This window comes from Amblyomma mixtum, chromosome 7 (assembly GCF_055824585.1).
Source record: "Amblyomma mixtum isolate Tamu chromosome 7, ASM5582458v1, whole genome shotgun sequence".
In the NCBI taxonomy this organism is placed as follows: Eukaryota; Metazoa; Arthropoda; class Arachnida; order Ixodida; family Ixodidae; genus Amblyomma; species Amblyomma mixtum.
Window position 1 is genome coordinate 73,111,766 of NC_143018.1, and position 6,277 is coordinate 73,118,042.

Sequence of the window (6,277 nt, forward strand, 5' to 3'; positions counted from 1 at the left end):
AGGGATAACAACAGCAACCGAAGCAATCGCCCTGATCTTTCATGCATGTATAATGCGTACACAGCTTTCTTCACAGCCAGGTTTTCACAGCTCTGACAAAAGCGTATCGGGAGGGAACAAACACGGGTTAATGACGCCCTAGTCAAAATCAAGAGGAAGAAATGGGCATGGGCAGGGCATGTAATGCGAAGGCAAGATAACCGCTAATCCTTAAGGGTAGCGGAGTGGATTCCAAGAGATGGAAAGCGTAGCAGGGAATGGCAGAAAGTTAGGCGGGCCGGTAAGATTAGGAAGTTTGCGGGGATACGGTGGCTGCAACTGGCAAAGGACAGGGTTAACTGGGGAGACATGGGAGAGGCCTTTGCCCTGCAGTGGGCGTAGTCAGGCTGATGATGATGGTGATGATCCTTCGACCACAGCGTGTCTTCTCGGTTGCTGTTTGAGCGCACGCGCAAGATGTCTGGTATTTAAAAAGTTGCAATTCACTAGCTATGGCTTTCCATTGCCAAGTTTGCTGCGATTCGTTTGCGACATTTTAGTTGGTAAAGTCATTTATGCTGACAACTCTCAAGGGGTCCACGATCCCGCATTCCTGCACTTAGGAGGTGGTGCATATAGATAAGAAGATCCTTGGGAAGGTAGGAATGCGGGAGTATTTTTCTTAAATTGAATTAAAAAACAATTACGCTAGCAGGTTAACAATGCCCATTTCCGCTATCAATTATTTGCGGCCGGGATATCACCACATCGTCCACCTCACCATGTTCCACATTCGCTTGCTCGAGAGTACAAGTCAGAAAAAGCGACAAGCGCTTTTCTACCGTCCTGCCCTCCTTCGATGCAACCAACAGAGGGCATGCCCTAAGCCGGTGTGTGAACTTCTCAATAGTTAGATTATTGAAACCGGGAGATGTTTGTGTTGAGGCTTTTTCTTTTACATTCCTCTCAAATTCTGTTTGTTTTTCCACGTCTGTTTGTTTAAGCGATTTCAATTCCTATCACCTCAAAATATTTAAAAAAATTTTTACTCACCTTCCCTGATTCCTCAGTCAATACTTATGAACATTTTGAGCTAAGTATGGGTGAATTTTTCTCCTGCTTGGGTCTGAAATCAAACTCTCGCCAATCCACCCCCCCCCCCCCCCTTTCCGTGTGTATGTGCCCTTCCTTCAGAGGCAACAACAGCAGAAGCAGCAGTTGCTGCGTTAATGTGGGTGCTCACTTTCATCGAAAGCCCGTGCTGATGTCATTTCTCTCGACAGTATGCAAAGGGCGGTGCTCTCTCTTTACCAAGTTTCCACAAAAGCCAACGCGCTCGTTTGAGGGATGGTGGTGGTGGTGATACTTTATTATTGGCGGAGCCCTTGTACTTCAAATTTCAGAGGTGGGCTGGCTCCTGGTCGTGGGTCGTGGCCGGCAGCCCATGTCTGAGGGCGACCTTCTCCGCCCACTGCACCAGCCTCAGTTGCGAGGACGGGCAGGAGGTGGAGACAACGACCTCCCACCCCTCCGGGTCGGCGAGGGCCCATTGGGCTAGTGGTTGCAGTTGTCGGCAGACGAACATAATATGCATCAAAAGAAAACATTGGACAGAAGTCTGTCTGGTTGGGAAATTTAATGTTAGGAGAAGGTAAGTGACGCCAACCAAGTAAAATACTTCTACTCGAGTCGTGGCACATTCAGCAAACACGAGAGAATGTTAATCGTTCCCTGGGGACACTCCCCTCATCCTACGTCCATGGGCTGCGGCCACTGACCCGCAGGTCCTCCACGCAGGGGCTTAAAAAGCCAAGCTGCGCTCGCCCGTAGTCACACCGTGAAGAAGGGGCCGAGCCGGTCCCGAAACGTGGTGTTTTTCCTGTATTTTACTTGGTTGGCGTCACTTACCTTCTCCTAACATAATATGCATCGACTGTGGCTCTTGGGGCCCCACAGAGGGAACATTCGGGGGTGCGACTAGAAGGAAAGGAAATCTCAAGGAGTGCTTGGAAAGGAAGAGTGCGAGCCTGGAGTTGCCGCCAGGTCGTCTGTTGCTGTTTTGTCAGCAATCTTTAGATATGCTGGATTTAAGTATCTATAGTGGGATACAACTTAAGTCTGCAGTGAAGCTCCGCCCATATTCAGCCTCCGCGCACAGAATTCCGCCACGACGAAAAAGTAGTCCGCTGCATAAACGTTTCTTGTTACCTAAACAAGAAGCGTATCACAAGAAAAATATTATAAGCACTAGAATTTTGATACGTGGATTGTTTGATAGAGTCAAACATTAAAAAGCTGATTTAATTTACTGTTGTGACTGGCCAGCGGAGTAATACAGGACGCCGCCGTCCGCGGCCCAGTGTTAGCAACTGCTGTTTTTTTAAGTTGTATTCTACTATAATGACTATGAAATCTTGGCTCCTGTCAGTTCTTTGGTGTCGGTTTTGATTGTGTCATTTTTTTGTGCTTATATTTTATGTGCAGTAACAAACGTTTCAACTGGTCTACGCAATGTGTTGATGTTTTTTGTAACTTGTGCTGTCATGCTTTTTTTTAATTGTATGTAAATATACACCACCCCTGCTTGGGCGCTCAGCCTGCAGTATGTTCAAAATAAATAATAAAATAAATAACTGCGTGTGGAGGGGGTAAAGTAGACGTTTTTCGTGGTAGTGTAGCGTTATGTCGTGATATGTGATCAGCCGGTCTCTCGCGCTGCCTGGGTCTTCGGTATACGCCGCTCGGTTGACGGACGCTCAAGCAGCGGAATGGGCCGATTCGTTACCGGGATTGCCCGAATGGGCCGGTACCGAAACTATTTGGATGGGGCGAGGGGGGGGGGGGGGGGGTTGGAGATGAGAATTTTATAGCATGCTGCGTTTGCAAACTGGCGTCGGTGACTTCTTGCAGACGCGCAGCATTCCCCGCCGGTTCGAGGATCCCATACTGATCACCGCAGTTCCCCAGTCTACTCAACGGCATAAACAGCAGTGAGGGTGCAGTCAAGCTTTCACTTAAGCAGTTCAGCGGCGGTGGTCGAGGCGGTTTTGGTGGATACACGTCACTTTTGGAGGTGGATCCGAAGTGGAAGTGGAATTACAACATAGGCAGCAATCTAATTACAAAGAAAAAGAAGGAAGAACGAACGTAACCTGAGCCTGAGAGTGACGACGGAAATGGTTGGTGGAGAAAAGTAAGAAAAAAAACAGTAAGAACAGCGAGACTGGCAGAGGAAAAAAAAAACGAAGTTATTTTGTATGGTTGGAGAATACATTGGCAAAAAAACAAGTCAGATCGAGATCAGGGGACACCAGGAGAGAGGAAGCACCGCATCTACCTGCCACTGAGGGAGAAACGTTTGAGCGAAGACTTCCTGCGGTTTCCGAAGCGAGGTCAGTGTAACCGGGAAAAAAAAAATGGAGACACTTAAGCTGCAGTTTAAAGGTATGGTGCGATGCGTTAATGGGTTAATGCCCATGTATGCGGAATTGGCGATTCTGGACTTTACATTCACAGATCCCCGGGAGTCCTAGTGGTAGTAGTAGTAGAACTTTATTTTCCACCGATGAAGGAGGCCCCCTACTCCCCGCCCCTGGCGCGCAGGCTCAAGGGGCGGGGACCGGGACCTCCGCGACTAAAGACAGGCGAAGTTTCAGTGCTTCTTCGCGGCTTCCGTCGCCAGGCGTATGACTTGTTGCAGTTCGGCGGGGGACCCGCTTCGCAGCAAGGCCTCCCAGGCATCTCTACTTTTAATCTTCTTCCTGAAGCCTGTGGAGTCAGGGCATTGCCAGATTATATGATCAAGAGTGCCCCTATCTCTGCAGATTTTACACTTATCATCAGGTCTACCGTCTATTCGCGTGAGGAACAACCAGACTGGATTTGGGAAATTCCCAGCTTGCAGGCGTCGCCAAGCGACAGCCTCTCTGTTGCTTAAAGTTCGGTCCGGCGGTGGCAGAGACCTTCTTCAAACTCTATAGTGATCGACGATTTCAGTGTAGGTTGGGAGCGCGCAAGAAGCACTCGGCTCCGGCGGATATCCTCAACAGAGAGCAGGTCACCACGCTCAGACGACTACAAACAGACACCTACCCAAGCAGAGCCATATATCATAAAATGTGGCCGAACAGACACGCTTAAAAGTGCGTGTGGTGTGGGGGCTACGCCACAACGTACCACTCCACCTGGGGCTGTGAAAAAAGCCCTTTACTACCAAAGGTAAATAGCCCTAGTCTAGAGCAGTGGGAGGCCCTCCTGGCTGACTGCGACCCGAGCACACAGCTTATGCTGGTGACGAGGGCCAAGGCAGCGGCGGAGGCCAACGGGATCCTATAATAGGGAAGACCAACCACTGAAGCTCCACATCTATCTGTCCCCCACCCCCTACACCCTAACTCTTCCTTTTGCAACAATAAATGTTTTTACTACTACTACTACTTGCGCGCGCTCATCCAGTTCGCGAAAGTCGGGCGGCTCTACGGTTACCCGGAAGTAGAGAGCTCGGGCTAACTCGTGAGTCCTCGTACCCCTCCTGGCGCAGTGGTGCAGTGGTTAAGCGATGCGCCACTGCCCTGCGATGGCAGGTGCTGCCATGGGTGGTGCTTGCGCGACCCAGGTTGCTCTTCCCGAGTCACCTCTCGCGACCAATGATTAATTTACCTGCCACCTGCCATGGTGGTCAATATGCTCAGAAGCCGGTAGGCCGGTTGGGATGAAGCCACAAGGTCACGTGACCTAGGTAGCCCACCTAGGTCGCTAGGGACCTAGGGATTTTTCTCTCACAACGGTAACCACGCCGACGGCAACGCAGGATTTTCTGCAGAATGGTAGCCTTAACGTTATCGCGTTAGAAAATCTGGGAAAGAAGTAAGGTTAATTTGCGCACGGGACCATGAACAACTATATATAATTTATGAAGGGCTGATGCAGCCGGATTTCTGAGGGAGCAGCACGATTCACTAAGCAAACCAAGGCATAACTGCAAGGCCTGCACCTAGAGAAGTAGAAGAGGCTGAAAGTTGTAGGCTGCGTGCGCACTATGCAAAAAGGAAGCCGCCAAACTCAAGAATGGGTTGGAAGTAAAGCTGAAAGATCATAGCAAACTCGTCTCGTCGCATTTCAGTCCCTCTACGGCTTATGCGGCGCAGAAAACACAAAGCGCGCTGCTCTTATACGTGTTGCGCCCGATATGAGGTTGCCAGTTGAAATATACATCGTACAATAATCCAAAATACTTCAAGGAATCAACCTGAACAATCGATTTTTATCGGTACGATAGATAAAGGAACACTGGATGAGTGACAGCAAAAACAGGAATCGAATACCTTCGGGCGTTTAGTGAGAAGGAGAGGAAGTCAAGCCAGATATGTGGTTCGAAGAGGTCAGACTGACGAGAAGGGTAAAAGGAACAGGTGTCTGTTGATGAGGAAAAGAAAGCGATCTCAACTGCGTGCACACAGAGGTGAACACCAGCAGGCAGAGAAAAAGAAGACAGGGATGTATTAAAAGGAGGAAGCGAGGGGACGGAATCGTGAGGAGCACCTCTATTTTGCTTGCACGCGCGACAAGACAGATCATCCTGAAAACAAAAGAATTATCTTCCGGTCTGGAATGCCTGGATCCAGGGAACAAGGTAGCTCGGAATGTGACGCTTCATCAAACGAGAAACCTGGAGCCTATGGTTGACGCTGTTTTACGGTTTAGCAGTGACTAAAGTGATCAAATTGAAAATCTGTAAACCACCCAGCCAGTGGAACTCTCCCTTCCAAATCAATATACGCTGAACAAATACAGCGATGTGGTCTGAACAATCTGTCGTGGAGAAAGTATTCTGGTCCGAGAAATAATCCTCCCTCTGTCTTAATACCTCACAATAAGTCACTCTGTCACTGCAAGCCCATATTTCACAGTACTGTATTACCCGTCGCACAGTTACTGCGCGCACTTCTTTCATCGTGCTCGTGTTGTTCTGAACGCGATCTCCATGGGAGCTTTCCACGGAAACCTCATGTACCACTACCGATGTTGTACGTCCAAGCGGTTCACCTTTTTGCTTGACTTCATCGTGACAGGTTCAATGCATGGGGCAGTGACTACAAGTGTCATTTCATGCAGGTGAAAATTGGTAAGTTGGTTTTTTAGTAATGGGAATTGCGCAGTATCTGTCTCACATATCTCGGTGGACACCTGAACCACGCCGTAAGGGAAGGAAGAAAGGTGGGAATTAAAGAATAAAGAGAGAAAGAGGTGCCGTAGTGGAGGTCTCCGGGATAATTTCGACCACCTGGGGATCTTGACA